The following is a 17,738-nucleotide window of genomic DNA, read 5'->3' on the forward strand; positions in this document are numbered from 1 at the left end:
TGAATGCAATTTTTCTAAATTATCATTAAGTGGAAGAACGTGTTAGGGGGGGGGGGGGGGGGGGGGGGGGGGGTAATACATATACCATCGTACAGTGGAAGGAACGAACAAAGTACGAACGAGGATGGGTCCTGATCACCAATCGATGAAGATAAATTAAAAAAAAAAGGAATATAAAACGGCGCATAAACAAAGAACGATACAGGGTATGGGTAGAAAAGTGTGGAAAATTACAGAGGAAGATTGAATAAATGGGAAGAAACAAAATCTGAGAACATAGATGAAGAATAAAACAAGTATAAATTGTGTACAACTCTTCTGTAGATAAAGCGCATTTTTTACATCGAAATAGCTTAGTAAATGGTTGGGTTATATGGTAGTAGCATGCTATCGATCTTTACTTTCTTGATAGATGATTAATGGGGATCTTTACACATAAAGAATTAAAGGCCGCCTGGCATATATTCAAAATCCTCTGACATTCTATTCTGCAGATATTTGCACTGAAAGCTTTGATAACACCAATATATTGCCTTTTATGAGTACCCTCTTGAGACACTTCGTTGTCGAGGTATTTGCTTTTAAAGTTTTGAAATCACCAATAGATTTATTTCTTCCAAACGTCCTAATCCTCAACTCCTTCAGAAAGCGAAATATTTGATGGCCGCCTGGCACACCTTCAAGGTATGGGCTATTTACTGCAAACTCCAAATTCCAGGACACTAGGATCATTCCCCTAGAAGTAGTTCAAAACGGCAGAAGTGGGTCCGGACGGACAAAACGCAAATCTGAGAAAAATGCGCTAAAAAAGGGAGACATAGATGAGAAGGTCTTGAGGGAACAAAAAAAAACCGCACAAAAACATGTAAACAAGTATAAATTGTGCAGAACTGTTGTGCAGATAAAGCGCATTTTTTAAAACCGAAATAGCTTAGTAAATGATTGCGTTATAAGGTAGTAGCATGCTATATTTATCGATGTTTTCTTTCTTGTTAGATGATTAATAAGGAGACTTTACCAACTGCACTAATAGATATGTGTCGTCGAGACAATTCATTTTGCTTACTTTCTTCAATCTTCCTACAAAGCGTTTTAGAGATATTCGCTCGTAAAGTTTTGATATTACCAATAGATACATTTCTTCCAGACGCCTCAATCGCCCTTTTGAGTACCATCTTCCGACAATCTGTTCTTGAGATATAAGGAATTATTTATTTATATCCGATCACGATAAGCAGTCGAGGAGGATGCTGTGGTTAGTACAAATTAATTCGTTGAGACCTTTCATTAGAGCAGTGGTTCTCAAAGTAGCACGCACCCCAGCACTGCATAAGGGTGCCGCGTAACTTTTAAATATTTACTTAATAAGCTTATAAATTAAAAATGGAATTAAAATAATTATAAAAAATGAATATTATTAATTAATTTTATTACAATTCTGTTTTTTTAGTTTTTATTCTATTTATTTCTATGGTTCATAATTCATTAATCAATCATATGCTAGTATTGCATTACATCAGACTTTCTCAATCTTATAACTTATATTTGGAGTGCATATAGGGTTTTATGGGGAATCGAAAACGTCCTATTTTGGTTTTGACACGTAACCATCTTCAAGGTTGTTGAGTGTTGAGGGTGTCACAATTTTAAGAGTCATAACGGCTTGAAAAATTTTTTTTAACTTTTGTTCGCGTACACTGGCCAAAATGGCTTAAAAAACTCTACAAAAAAATCATAGCAAAAAAATAATAATACTAGGGGTGCCGCGGATTTTATTTAATCATTTTAGTGTGTGGCCAGACAAAAATTTTTGAGAAACACTGCATTAGAGTATCATGAAGTTCCCCCCCCCCCCGCAATCCCCTCTTTTGATAGGAAGTCAGAAAGTATGGGAGGGTAGTTGACAGAAAACACAGGAAAGTACAAAGCAATTAATTTCGGTGAGATTTTTCATTAGAGTACCATGAAGAATAGAACATGTGTTCACCCCCGCCCCCTATTTTTAAAAAATTTATTTGGCACCACTAAAATCAGGCGTATGCAAAATCTCAGACCAGTTGGTTGTCGCATGTAGAAGTTAAGCACGCTTTACGTTCAAAAACAGCATCTCAGGAAAATAATTCATGGAGAAGAGCGTCCCTTAAGACAACAAAAATTTGATGGCCGTCTGGAACACGTTGAAAGTATAGGTTACATATTGCAAAAAAAATTCATTCTTAAAAATGCGCTAAAAAAGATAAAGTGTGGAGGGAAATAGAAATATAGGATTGAAAGAAAAGCTTTATCAAGGTACTAGAAGGAAAACAGAAGAAAGAGAAAATACTAGACAAAGAAAGGGGAGATGTAGGTGAAGAGAGATCAAGAGAAAGGATGGAGCGACAATTAAAGAATCACAAGATCTGAAAACAAAGGGGTAATAGTACCAGTTCACGACAGAGATGACGAACTACTAGGTAGGTATCTCAGACCGAATGAGATTGCCTGGATACGAAGACCAAATCAAGAAAATAAAAAGAGTTTTGGAAGATGATAAACAGAGGAAAAGGGCCATGGACAAGATAGGAATCTAGTAAACAGGAAATGGAAAGGAGAGTATAACCTGAAGAATGAAAGAAGTGTCAATTTTCACAAGTGGTGATAAATATTGTGTGGAAAATTATAGGGGAATCGCAATAATGACCCTGGCATACATGAACGATGTAGTGATAATAGCAACAGAGGTAAAACAACTGAAACAAATGATGAGAAGAATGAAAAGGTATTGGGAAATGAACAGAATGAAGATAAATAGAATGCAAACGGAGGAAAGACAGCAAGTAAGAGAAGTTAAATAAAGTACCAAATGCAAATAGATAATGGGGCAAGTGAACAAATACACAAATAAGGGAGTTGTGGCAATGAGACATGTGTGAGGAATAGGAGAGAGGAGTTTCAAGAGTGACATCAGAACAATGCAATGCAATGCAAGTGTAGTTCGTCAGTAATTGCGTTTCCTTGGACAAACCATTTTAATTTTGGATATTGCTTGAACAGATCTTGAGATCTCTCGAATTCAATTATTTTTTGTTTCTTTATGTCCGTTCTGCGAAAGGGTTTTGTTTAAAAACGCTTTATGGTGCCTTACATTTTTTGTTACAGGGTTTTTGTACTCGTGTTTCTTTGTTTGTCCAATTTAAGATCCCGGTTCAATTCCTTATGGCAGATTTTTCCTTTATGTTTGTTGTGCCCGACTGTGATTATGTATAAAGACAACGCGTCCGGATTTCTCTTTGTGCCGGGAACCCTATCGGTAGGCTACGACCGGGGCCCAGTTTGTACCTTGAGTTTGGTTTTGAAAGTTAATACATTTGAGAATAATGATACTTGTGACCTAGCGAGGTAGAAGTCCATGCGGATTTGCTTTTATATTTTTTTGTACCCACCCGAAGGTAAGGGTAGGTACATAGATGATCCAAAAAGTACAAAATATGTACAAAGAAATCGCTTCACTTCAGAATATCTTTCTGAGATTATAGGATTGAATCAAAAAACAAAACGCTGTAGACCAGAAAATAACGTCTTGGCCAAAATGGCGGGCGTCTGAGCTCCGACATGTATATTATTCGCCCATGCAACCCTGGCGTGGATGTCAGGCTTCGTTTACATAACAGCCGTAATAAATACTTTGATTGCCGCGATACAAGATTTTAAATATCAATGTAAAGTCGTGATTATAAAATTTCCCGATGTTGTCGTACAGGTTGAAAGCTATTATAATGTAATTGTAGAATGAAAATTGGAAACGAAGTGAAAAAGTAAGTGAATGCATTTTCTGGAAGGATTTCCGTAGCTCTTTCCTTTCCATGTAATCAATCAAACTCCCTAGAGCTACTCTCGTGAGGGAGGGCAACTTTTGTTTGTATGATGAATGTCCAATGTTTTAAGGTCTTAATTAAATTTCACTCGTCGTTTTATTTATATTGGTTCCATCCTCGAGCAACTGATTTCACAGCACAACGTAGACCTTATCACTAGACAAGTTTGTGACTTGACCATCATGTGCCATATGGGTTTCAGATAGTTTTGGCGGGAATTTTGATTTTTATTTTTGAGTTGCGCAGTCGTTCTCGACTACATTTGAGCATGGGTTATATACCATATTTTGGTGCAAAAAACTTTTACTGTCCAAAAAATTGTTTTATGCTTTCAGGTATACGCTTATTAAATTAGAACTACGGAATTCAACTATACTGTAAACCCCTATTACAATATCGTAACTAATTTTCATTAAACATACCTATTGAGTTGTAATCTGCGGAAATTGGATAATAAATTAGGTCCCACCCTCACCCCCATCGACTAATTCACTGGTCTTCAATAATTATGTTATTATACTCCAGGAATGAACTATTTGTGGATATTTCGATGTCTATTTTTATTTTATTTTTGGTTTGTTAGTAACTGCTATAATTTCCACTTCATTTTACTACAAAGTAAATTCAACGTCTAGAAACGTGGCTCTGATATAGTCGCCCATTAACAATGGACAAAAAAAATGCATAAGCACTCCGGCATATACCCCATTTTAAAATTGTATGAAAGAGAAGTAAGTGCAGAGACAATGGTGACTATCAGACAACGTCTCTAGTGCCGGAACATGCATGGGGCAGACCGAGTAGAAAGAAATAAACGACAGAATCCGGACACTTTTGTAGCAAACACTAGTAACTGTTACTCTAGGGTTAATCGCACTATTTCCTACAACTTTACTTGTTTTAAACTGAGCTTAAGAAATAAATTTCAGTTTTTAGTCGTGGATTTTGGTCTTTTATTAAATTTGCAATTTACGCTAACAGATTGAATTCTAATGACGTCTAGTTAGAACTAAAATCCGATCTTCTCCTTCGCAATTTCTGTGGGTAAGTACGAGGGCATTAGAAGGTTAGGCAGATCCGTGCACTTCAAAAGAATACCATAAAAATGGAAAGTTAAAACTAAGGAAGAGTGGAGAGAGAATTCTCTTATATTTCGTATTATAATGTATTATAAACGACATAATAAATTTAGGGAGACCAAGAGAACGCCGTTTTCAAGACATTAGTTGTACGATAATTACCGCTGAAACAATTGCGAATTTGTATTGGGTCGTTATGTTAAGCTACTACAGATAGCGATTTAATTACTTTCATTAACTAAGAAAGCGATAGCGGAAACATTTGCACGTAATACAAATAAACATCTCATAGCATTTCCTTATATACCTACCCGTACCGCGGTATTACCCAGCAGCAAAGTTCTAATTGCGCGCAATTTTTGGCATTATCAATTTTTCTTTGACTTCACTTTCGTATACTTGACAAAGCGGCGAAATGCGACGGAAAGATAAACCATTTGAGTAAGGAAGCTCCCACTTAATTAACCAGTTTTAGTCTGTTTGGTAATGAAATGGGAAACAGGAACATCTCAATAACATAATTTACCTACAAAACCAAAAATCAATAGTCGCTCTACGTCAAGCCAAATTATCATTAATGGCGAAGTTGGAAAGAAAGTGTATTCACTCTAATGGCTTCCATAATTTGATTTTGAAAAATGCAACAGTCTCGGGCGTATAGCTAGTTAGAAGTTAAAAATTCTCGTTCCTTTCAACATATAATGTAAAATGCAAAACTACGGAAAGTTTTTTTTTGTTCCTTTTAGTGTTAAAAGTTGTTTTAGACGCGAGAGAAGGAGCTGTTATAGAATAAAGCCGTTTCGTGATTCTATCTTAATGTGTTAATGAAGAAGTTTCTCCAGATTAAATTCTTAGTAATTGCTTGAATTTAGTGCAAGTTAATAACTGAAATTCAACAAAATTCAAGCAAGCCGTTCTTATGGGCTTTCGTCAGCACGTTATCGTTCAGTACGTCCATAATTATTATATTATGGAATTAAGAAGCGAGAACACCGACACTTTGAGGGTTGAAGTTGATATTTATGTATTTATGGAAAGGTGAGATAACGTCAAGACGGCAACTTGTAAAAATTATGGCAACTTCGGGCTTATACATATAGGATTAGTGCTGGGACGTGTTTGTATATAAAGTGGAGGAAAATATGCTCTGCCAAAGTCGACACGACGCTACATCAAAACTTCTCATATTAAAAGTATAAACTAAAAACTTGCGAGAAATACCAAGAGAGAAGCAATGATTTATCCGTCGTCCTTATTGCGTTTATTATTTGGCAAGGCTTTTGGTACGCCTCGGGGAATGTTTATTTTAAAATTATGAGTTTCATTTCCATCGACCTTCAACTGCAGCAGCAAGTTTTTTCATTTCTGCTGCCCTATTCCAAGCTGTAGGTAAGTCAAACGCAGAGTCTCTTGGAAAGCCGTACATTAACACTTTTTTTAAAAATTGCCGTTAATAACTTTACAACGTGTAAGAAGTAAGTATCCCAAAAAAGGTTTGATGGTAGACGGAACCAAAACAAACATTTGATAACTACACTGTTTGTTTTGCCGGACCCTGTAGAAGTTTATCTCATGTTTTTCTCCGGTCGTAGATAAGAAGTTTTTTTAATCGCCGCGTAAGCTAATTAGTTTCAAGATAAGCACGTGTTATAGCCGAACTAAGCATTCGAAGAACATATTTTGCTAAGGTAGGAGGAACAGAAGTGAAAAAGGGAAATTATTTTTAATAGAAGACGTTCCACTGTATTACCGTATTTGAAAAGACAGCCTGTCTTGCTTAATCGTAAAGTTGTGTAGAAGAAAGGTAGAGCGTTAACAAAATTTTGTTTACGTCATAATAAAAGTGAACGTTAAGTCGAGTTAAGTGGAGGCGTATTTTCACGTTTACGAAAAAGTTTAGTCGAGGCGTTGTGGTTAGCGAGCGTTTACAACGAAGTCAGTGTCATCTAAATCGATATTCAAGTGCAGTCAAAGAAGTGAAGTTCCGAAGCATCATCAGCTTGGTTTTTGTTTTATGTGTTAGTGTGTCTGTTTGTTGACAAGCGCAATTAGGACAGGACGATAAGAATTATTTAACTTAAGGTAATTAACACTGTGTTTAAATTTTATTTGTTCTATCGATCGCTTGCTGGTACTTGTTTTTCTGGCCCTGAGCGCCTATTTTTCATTCAGCTTCATCTGTAAATGGTTTATTTTGTGTTTAATCCAATTCAGACCTAGATGTTCATGGTAAATTTTTATATTTCGTACCCAGCATTACATAATCAAAAATGTGTTAATTATTTCTTTGAAATTTTGGAGGCGGTTAAGCCTGCTGAATTTCCCAAATTAATAAAATTTACGACAATATCGAAATTTTCGTCGTGGCGGAGGCTGGACGTGCCGTAGAAAAATTATAGTAAAGTTTGCCATTGTACATAGCAATGGACTGAAGTGCGTGTTTTGTCCCGAGGGTGCAGTTTGTTGCCTGAAACGAAGTTGAGGGCAACAAGCACCCAAACGATTAGGACACCATTTAGCCCTGTGGTAATTACGCTATTTTTTGTACTCCGGTACCAGTTACAGCAATTTCAATAACTTCAATGTAAAAGTTTAAAATTGAAAGAAAGAATTTTGTTTATTTGTGGAATCAAGATAATAAATTTCAGTTTAATTTTAAGGCTCTTGCACAAAAGGGCCGTTGAGAAATTATGATTTAAAACGCCGCAGAAACCGCAATGAAGCGATGATTGCCTTGCAAATCCAACAAGTTTAAAAGTAATCGTAGACGATTTACATAAAGCGCATTTCCACTTGCATTCATTTCCCATTTGTAAGATGCAACTTCTGTTAAAATCGTAAAAATTTGGTTACAAATATGAAAGATAGCGTTGCACATGGGCAATCAATTTTTGACGTGCTACTTCAATTTCAGTTTATGAGAAGAATTTCATTTCAATGCTTTTCTAAATAAGAAAGTTGGAACTGCGCATGCGCAAACCTAAATTTTGAAACTAATGTTAGATTTTTCTTTGTTCCAAGCGCCTAAGTATCAAATTTCACTTAAATGCTTCCATAGATAAAAAAGTTGGCACTGCGCATGCGCAAAATAAAATTTCGAAACTGGCGCTAGATTTTCCTTTATTCCAAGCACGTATGTATCCAATTTCATTTAAATTCTTCCATAAATAAAAAAGTTAGCACTGCGCATGCGCAAGACCAAATTTTGAAATTGGCGTTTGATTTTCCTTTATTCCAAGTGCCTATGGATCAAATTTCATTCAAATACTTTTAGAAGTAAAAAAGTTTGCAATTCAGTTTATAAATGGTCGAGATGCGAAAAGGGCACTGTGAATTTCGAATCGATTCGACTCAACTTTTGGCATTGCGTATTATATGGCTAAAGCTGTGCCCATATTGAATTTTATGCAATTCAGTTAATAACTAATGGAGATGTAAAAGCGATCGGACATTTTTCTAAACAAAGTTATCGTTCACACGGACAGATACTGAGACATGCAGACAAAGGAACAGACGGGCAGACCAACAGAGAGACGACAGACAGCAATACAAAATTATAAACGATCTCTAGGATCGTTAATAAACGGCAAAAGTGTAAAATTATGGAACATGTAAAAAACGGTTTTTTGTTTTTTTACAATAACTTTTTGTAAGCGGTACAGAAAAAATTCCTTCCTTGGTGCAAGACTCGACACCATAACGAACCAAATAGCGAAACAAGTAGAACAATAGCTCTTAAGATAAAGAACTAGTAGCGTCGCAAAACGAGCGGACGGACGGACAAAGTGGCCACAATAGCGCATTTTTTTTTATTTTTGTGGAAATGCGCTAAAAAGATGTTTCGAAATTTCGGAAGAACCAGAATGTATATTGGAAGGTAGCCATTAATGATTGGATTGTGTGTGACATTTCAGTGTGCAGTGTTCAGTTGACATTGCGCACATCTGATTTTTACAATATGCGATATGCTTGTCTTTACTAGACGCAACTGTGATTCAAATTTTAAAGAAATAGGTATGTCCACCATTAAGGAAGTTGACATTTCGCAGTCTGCGGATGCGCACATTTATGGTCAAGATTTTTCTGGATTGAGGTACCAGAGGTATAAGCAAAAAGAAAGAACCAAATATCTTGAAAACTCTAAGAGTAGTTAAAGCTTTGGTTGGACGAACGCAGAAAGTGGTCATAATAGCGCTAAAAATATAACTGTTAATATGAAGTTTCCTTTATAATTTATTACACAATACTTTGTGCATTATTCATTTAATGCGATAAAGTTATAATTTTAGTCTAAAGTTAAATCTCTCGTTCTTGGTTAAGACACCACAAATTCCCAATCAAAATTTGCACATGATAATACTGGTGCCGAAATCACGGGTATCTTTAGATCTTTTATTTTTCACTTTACTGTAATTCAATGGTAACTCCTTGGATACGGGATACGTAAACAAGTCCATAACAACCAGGGCGTAATGAGAGGGCGTAATGAGAGGGCGTAATGAATTCATTACGCCCTCAAAAAAGGTTAATTATATTCGTTCAATTTTTTTTATTAAGTCAAACTAAATACTTGTAATACAAAAGAAAGCACAATTACCCGCCAATATGAAAATTACAATTTTCAAACTTTCCCGAAAATGTAATATTTTTGTTAGAAAGGCCAGGGACGTTTATATTTTTATCCGATATGGATGGATGACGACAGTTCCAAGTGATCATCTGAATATGATGTAAGGTTAACATTATTCGAGGTTTCGCCTCCAGATGAACCACCGCGCTTGCAATAATGCTAGATATCCGATTTTTAGAAATTAGGCTATCTTCTACGTAACTCTGCGCAACCGTGTTACTCTTCCACTTGCCGTGCATTTTCAGGGTTTCAAAACTTGCTCCTGCTTCAACCAAAAGAGTGGCTGACGTTCGTTTCAAGCAGTGACCGGTATTGATGAGGGTTATCTAACTTTAAGTATTTGGCAATTATATTTGGGACACTTCCTATGGTGTTTTTTCCGACAGGTTGCAATGTGCAACAACCTTTCCTATATGTGAGGAAAAATCGGCGTTCTTTCGTATGCTTTGGTCTTAGTGCTAGGTATTGTCGAACTAACTTAAGAGCATTTATTTCTTCTTCCTCCACGATTGTAAAACCTTTAGACGTACCTGTTTTAATCTCTGGCACGTTTACAATTACAACAGATCCTTTATCGGTGATATCGTCAATACACATTTTGACCATTTCATCCCTTCGTAATCCACCAAAAACACCCATCACCAAAACTACTTTATGCAAAAGCTAAATATCGTTAGGGGCACGTTTGATAAACTCAAAAACTTGATCTCCTGTTAAAACCTGTGATTTTTTTGGTTTATATCCCTTCGATTTGACTTTTAAAAAGTAAATTAGTTGATTATAATTTGAAATGTCAGTTTTCTTTTTAACTATGAAAGTTGATTTCAAAAGAGAGTATTTGGTCCATAGCGACGTAGGAGTGTATTTCTCAGACTAAAACAATCAATAATTTTGCATATTTAGGTAGGTATATGTAAAACTTACCAGTTCCTGAAAGTACGACAATAGCACGGTCTCATTTATAGTAAATATTTTATGTTTTGATTGCCAAGCTGTAAATGTTTGGAATTCTTTTTCGTACTTCTCCTTTGATTTAAGGGGTAGCAAAGTTTCTGTTGCCTTTTGCGCATTTTCTTGAACAAATTTTGGTAGCGTATTCATCTTTATTGCAATTGGAAAGCAAACTTGACGTTTCTAAGTAAACAGTTTATTTTGTTTCATAGACTACCATATTATTGTATTGTATTTACGGAAAGAACGCGTTTGCCTCAGCGAAAGCAAGTAACTAATTTTGGATTGTTTTTTAAGAATAAAGTGAAAAATAAAATCTTGTATGCACCACGGCGACGTTACCAGATGATTACGCCCATCGAACGATATCCAGCTCTCGGGCTAAAGCCCTCGAGAGCTGGATTCCATCGTTCTCCGGGCGTAATCATCCTAGTAACGCCCTTGGTGCATAAATAGCTATTATGTCATACTTTATTATTATTCAGTTATAATAATCCTAAATCAAGATACATTAAATGACAAATAATGCACTCCACCATGACAACCCCAATTATGCCTAGCAACGGGCGTTATTTCTGTAAATCCTATAAATATGGAATAATGAATCTGTACGAATTTTTTATTTTCAACAACTAAATAAAACGAACTGTGTTGATGTCGCATTATCCTACTGTTATTTTGAAGTAAAAAGAACAATTCTGGGACTGTCCAGAGAACACCGCACCAGCTTGGCCCAGACCCATACATTTTCTTTCCTCTTTGTAGATCAGATACTGCGGATCAGGTGCTTCTGTAAGGAAGGCGACTATCTGTTCGCAAGTAAGGATTTTTGGACGATAGCTTTCCTGAACTTGTTTCTTTACCATTAACTCTTTACGTATAGCATTGACAATTTCGTCCAAAGCGAGTTGGGAGAAAATGACTCTGAGTGTAAATTACCTTTCCGTTTAATGACTAATAAAATTACTTAAACCATAGACTTAAACATACCGACCCTTGGAAGTAACCCAATATAACGGTTTCGTTTATTGTCTCCACAGAATTAATCACCATCCATTTTGCAAAAATAGCGTACTCTTTTTCATAAGAGGATTTCGATTTTTGTGGCACTATGGCTTCATTCGCTTTTGCGGCTCGCGCAAGAACGTGTACCGGTAAATGAGACGCTTCGTCTGCCATTTTTCAGACAGTTTTTAGAATGTTTGACTTTGACAAATATAATATCTATCTCCATAGTTACGGCCTCGGTTACGACCATGGATAACTTAATTTTGATGATTCTCATAATCTTCTCTTTTGATCATCTGGCACCGCTGATTCTTGGAAAATCATCAAGTATGACATAAAACGTTGAAGGCACCACGGGCGTTATGAACACAACGCCCACGGTCAACGTATAACCCTCGGGCCGGAGGCCCTCGGGTTCTACACTGTTGACCTGGGGCGTTATTTAGTTCATAACGCCCTTGATACCTTAATAACTATAAAAGCTTCGTTACACTCTGATGTTCATTGAAATTTTGTGGATATTGTTACATCTACAACATACAACTTGTTTTGAGTTTGAATTTGGATTTCCTGAAGTAGTGACAATGATAGCGGTGGGACAACTTTCAATGTAAGCAAGGTATGGTTTTTAATAAGTGGGACAAAACTATCTACCTAAGAAATTTCCAACCTCTTACGATATTGTTTCAATTCTTCCAGGTATCATGGCTTCCTCATCTGATCCCTCCGATTCAGCAGACAAAGCAACCTCCTCCTCTCACGAAGATGACAAATTCATTTTCTTTTGTTTTTTTTTTTATTGTTCGAACTCTATTGGGGCTACAAATCAAATAATCTCTTTTTTTTAAATTAAATTCATTACCGCGTCTACTCATATTGTCCTTGATCATATAAGGCAGTTTTTATATCCCTCACGCAACGTCCTTTGCACATTTTTAATATCAATTTTAATTATTCCGCCATGTTTTTTAAATACACCAATTGGAATCGTTACATTCATGAAAGCACACAAGAAAGAGGCGAAGACAATTATCGACATATTGCTACTAATCAATGCTGATCAATGCAATCGTAACGCAATAGCACTATTTAAGAAAATGAAACATCGAGAGGTTTCCGAAACTCATTAAGAAACAATGTTCCATAGAAATTAAACTAAGCAAAAAAAAAACACCACATTTGCACGGCGGTTGACAAATTTATTCTTTAAATTTTCACCAATTCAACCCACTAAATTTTGCTACTCAATGAAGTTCTATGATTATTTGTAATTCCCTAAGTACTCAAACTTAATTAATTTAACCTTTTATTTTTATTTTAAAACTTAATTCTGCAGGGGCACCTCTAGAAAGCATTATGCGGGTCACTCGGTAATTGGGCGAAGCCTGTTTAGGGCCTAGAACAAAAGGGACCATAAATAAATAAATAAATAAATAAACCCCTAAAGTTTCAAAAAATTCAACTTTACTTAAATCTAAATGAAAAAAAACTTATAAGCTACCGTTAAAAGCAACTTTTTTTGACTAATGAGTGTTTGAAATTTGTCACAGTTGCGGAATAGTTTATTAATAGCAGAGAAGAGATCTGAGGAATAATATTAAGCAGACATTTCCCGGATTTACAGATTACAAGACGCATACCTCATAGAGGTCGATTGTAAGAAATAAAAAATTCATTTCCTTGTTGCACGGTAAAATTGAAACGAATTTTGGTACAATAATGTACACTGACGTAGGGAAAAACCGCTTGTTTAATATGCGTTTTAATCGTGTGAATCGGGCTCCACGTAAAATAGTTGGTAATTATTTGAAATATATGCCATTAATGACAGTTATCTACTAATTAATAATAAATAATAATCAACTATCGTGATTGGGATCTATTTCAAATAATTACCACCCATTTTTCGTCGAGCCCGATTCACACGATTAAAACGCAAATTCAACGAGTAATTGGTGTCTTGTTCTTTCCCTACGTCAGTACACATTTAATTCTGAAGAAGTTACATTCATAATTTGGTGATTTATTGAATTGTTTGGCGAATTCAGAACCAGGTACAGTCGTAGTCAACAGTAATGTCCTCCCTCAGATACCTACAATGTAGAAAAACTACTAATATATCAGTTCCTCGGTGATTTAGTCATTTGCAATCTTAGAGACTTTCCTTATTTTGAAAAGACGGAGATCTGGTATATTAATTATATGCTACACTTGAGATAATCGAGGGACATTACTGCTAACCAAAACCGTAGCAAAACCTTCCATGCTTTGTCAAGTTTAGACGAGGTTTTACACTCACTCAATTCAATCGAGTAATTGAAAATTTCTTGATGTTGCAATTTCCATTCACTTAATACATTTACAGATTTAGGACCATTCTAAGTAAAAATAATTGTGCGATGGGCGTTTCTTGTAAAACTTTACTATGTTACTTGGATGAGCGCGTACATCAAACATTTCCTAAAGTGCGTTGTTACACTTTATTATCATTCAAATTCGATGCGGCTTAGTAGTTATGTAAGATTTAACAATAAGCGTAGTCTTACTTATGACATGGCCGTATCCTGCTTCATTGTTCCATGTTTATAAAGGACAGAACAACGCAAGATAGTTGATACAAAACTTTACGTGATCAGTTCCGACAGCAACGTTTCAGAACATATTCTTCATTGTCAACCAAAATCCTCTTCAATTACTCTTTCTGTATATATTTCGAAGAGATCCGGAGCAACATAAATATCTACCTTCATTACGAGAATATTAACGTCCTTTTAGGGATACAATTTTTATTATACTTCCCGTTTGTGTAGTTTGAAGCCGGATACACGCACGTGTTTACTGGTGCGTGTTTCTATGGTGACCTATCCGTAATTTACGCACTTTTGTGTAAAAAAAAAGAAAACCGCCAGAGATATCTAAATTGACACTTTAGGCTGCTCATAACGCTAAGGCTAAGGATAATTACTATATTCATAACAGTGAACGTAACTTTTATCTTTGCACAACCCCCCAGACGAATAATTCACAGGCGATAATATGATTTAAATGTATAACTATTGACGGAGCTGACTCCCGCTCGAAGCTTTTGATCCATTAACGTTTTAAGATATTCGGCTATCCACAATTACAACCCCAACTTATTAATAACGTAATAATTTCCGCTAGGCGAATGCAATGTGGTTAGAACTATGCGCTTCGCTGCTTAACGGCCTCCACGCTAAATAACGCGTTAATATCAAACGCCGCTGATATACGATTACAAGGGTGTATTTTGTTTAATTTACCTTCATACATAGTGTTTGGTAAGGATGCCTACATTTCGCAGCCATGAATAAAAAATACAATGCAATTCTTTACAAGAATCCTTCACACTCTGCGTCCGTTATCACTTTTACGCACAGATTCCCCTGCTGCTTGATAGTGGGGTGACAGCGATAAATTCGTCAACGTTTTAACTTCAAGTATTAATAAATCCCCTCAGATGCCAAAAAAACAGACACTACTTGTACCACAAAGGCTTCCAGATAGTTGGTTCCGAAAAGCAATATACTCGTACATTCTTCACTCCCTTAAAACGTGCCAGAATTCGTTATCATTGTACCGCGGCTGTTTTCGGAAAACCCAGTCCTGAAGATATTCCGACTTCACACTGCACAAGAAATTGATATTACCCCAAACGATTAATTAAGTATTGTTGTTTAAACCACGTAACGGTCTCGTTTCTTTAGTTTGAAACAATGCCGAAAATGAGAGCGAGCCACCTTACGGAATATCGGAAATGGTTGTCAGGACAGCGTGTGTGTAACATAAATTTCATAAAATCTGTGGAACTTTTTTCCCAAACAGACACAGAAATGGAAAAATTTGTTGAATTGTCATTTTAATGTTAGTTTAAATATTGTAAATTTAGTCGGTAATTGTTTATTTCACTTAATTCTTTTGTTGTATTAAGTTTGTACTAGAAATTTAAAACGGGTAACTCACGTAACATTTAATTGAAACTTGTACGATGTACGTGAGTTTAAAGTTTTAACCGGCCAGGTGTTGATAAAAAATTAATTGGTTTTTCGACAGTGTCACGTGCGAGATAAGCTATGCAAGTGCTTTATCAGTTGTGGCGACGTAGAGGAATTTCGAATGTCTTCGGGTAAATAACTAGAGAAATAATGATGAATAAACCAGACTCTCCGGTTACTTTGAAAGAGAGCGAAAATGCCTGTGACGCTAATTGTGGTACTGATTAGTCCAGCCGGCTATGCAATTTAAAAAAAGGAAACGTATTCGTCCTCATGTTGGTAAAATAATGCGGAAACAAGTTTAATGTTGTGCAAGAAGTTTCTACGCATGCAATTGCTAGTTTATAGTGTTATCCAGAACGAAGAAATAATTGGTGTAATACCTCTTATTTCTATGCAGTTGTGATTGTCTATCAATAAACCGCCTTTATTACCTCCATCATCACAAATGTTCTTTCACTTTCAAGATAAGCACCTATTGCGCATGCCCGTGGCTGAGAGAATTTCAACTTTCACTCAAACTTTCAGCATGTAAAACGTGCTTTAGTTTGGAACAAAGTCCTCTCTTGAAAATGTATGACCGTTTGTTGAGCTGAGCTTATATTAAGCGTAGCTTAAAATTCTTGGAAACCATTGTCGCAATAATCGTTGGAATTGATTTTAAGCGACGCTTAAGCGAACCTTCACTTAAATTCGATTTCATTCGAGTACCAAAAAGTTTCGCATTATCCTCCATCCAAACCCTATTAATAAATGGGTAAAATTAACATTCACTACAGGAATTGGCTTTTTATTCCTGTGCATCAACAAGATTTCGATCCATGCTTTAGAGAATCTGATGCAAGTTTGCGTGAATTCGCAATTAATATGGACAAAATTATACTGGCAATTCAACTCATATAACCAATAGCATGCCATTATTTTGTAAATACCGATCAATGAGGATCAGATTAGGTGGAAATACCATTAGTGGAATTTCCAAATCGGAAATACCACTCGGAAGATTTCGTTCAAATTTCGTTCCGTTTTGTTAAAATTTTGATGACATACGTCCTTTTCTTAATACTAGTAGTTAAATTCTTAAATTCTATATTTCGTGCCATAAAACTAAATCAAACCTAACGGGAATTAGTAAAATTAGTTTTGAGTTTCACGACAATGACAGTTATAATAATTATTGACAGTGCAATTATCATAAAGCACAGAAGATGAATGGTGATCTTTGTCACATTGAATGTTTATCCTATAGTCGTTTAAATTGTCATGCCGAATACAGCTCGTGAAGAAAAATAAATTAGTTCCTACATAACAACCATTTATCTTTCCGGGATGTAACATTTGAGATGCATTAAATATTTTTGTTTCGCCTAATTATTTGGTTGACAGGGTCCATCTTTAAACTGCACATAAAAGTGCACCCCCCTTGTTTCCAAATAACGATTTTGTCAAGGAAAAATTGGCATCTCCTTCCCAGGGTTGTAACTTTTGATTGTTGTGTTTTTCCATGCGAAGAAAAAAAAATCTTGATTTTGTCTTTCGCGGAAGCAAACTGTATTTTCATTTATCAGCCTAACCTTTTGTGTCAAGGTTTTGTAATTTGTCGATGGGTATTATCACATTTTTATATTGCTTTTGTTGTATAACCTTACATTCATGTATTGTGCCATTTTCACATTGAACCAATTATTTATTTGCATTTATTTATTTGTGAATTTCTTGATTGAGTGTGCAATTACGTAATGAAAACATCATTCTTTTACAGGGAATTTTTCACGTTATTTTGCTTTTTGTGTTCTCCTGGATTATGCTTTTGTGTCTGGTTGAATTTCTCTTCCGTAACAGGTACATCATGTTTGGTGTAAATTTGAACTTATTGATGTTTATTTATTGCCCTAGTTAAATTATGTATTTTAAGGTCATTCGTTCAAATATGTGGAAATGATCGTATTGTGTAATGTGTATACTGACTTGATTTTTGTAAACTAACATTTTCGCCGGGAATGAGGCGGCCACGGGGGTGGTTATAACCGTAACTACATTTAGTTACGGCACCTAATGCCGAGATTGACCTCGACTCGCAACTGTACGCTTGAATTCCTTGGACTAAGGACACGTTACCTATCTACGGGGCAAGATCCTACTAACAAATTCTTCGTTTTAGATCTCCATACGGTATTGAGTTGCGATTCATTGATTTCCA

The sequence above is a fragment of the Photinus pyralis genome, unplaced genomic scaffold, assembly GCF_008802855.1.
Source record: "Photinus pyralis isolate 1611_PpyrPB1 unplaced genomic scaffold, Ppyr1.3 Ppyr1.4_LG4, whole genome shotgun sequence".
Taxonomy (NCBI): domain Eukaryota; kingdom Metazoa; phylum Arthropoda; class Insecta; order Coleoptera; family Lampyridae; genus Photinus; species Photinus pyralis.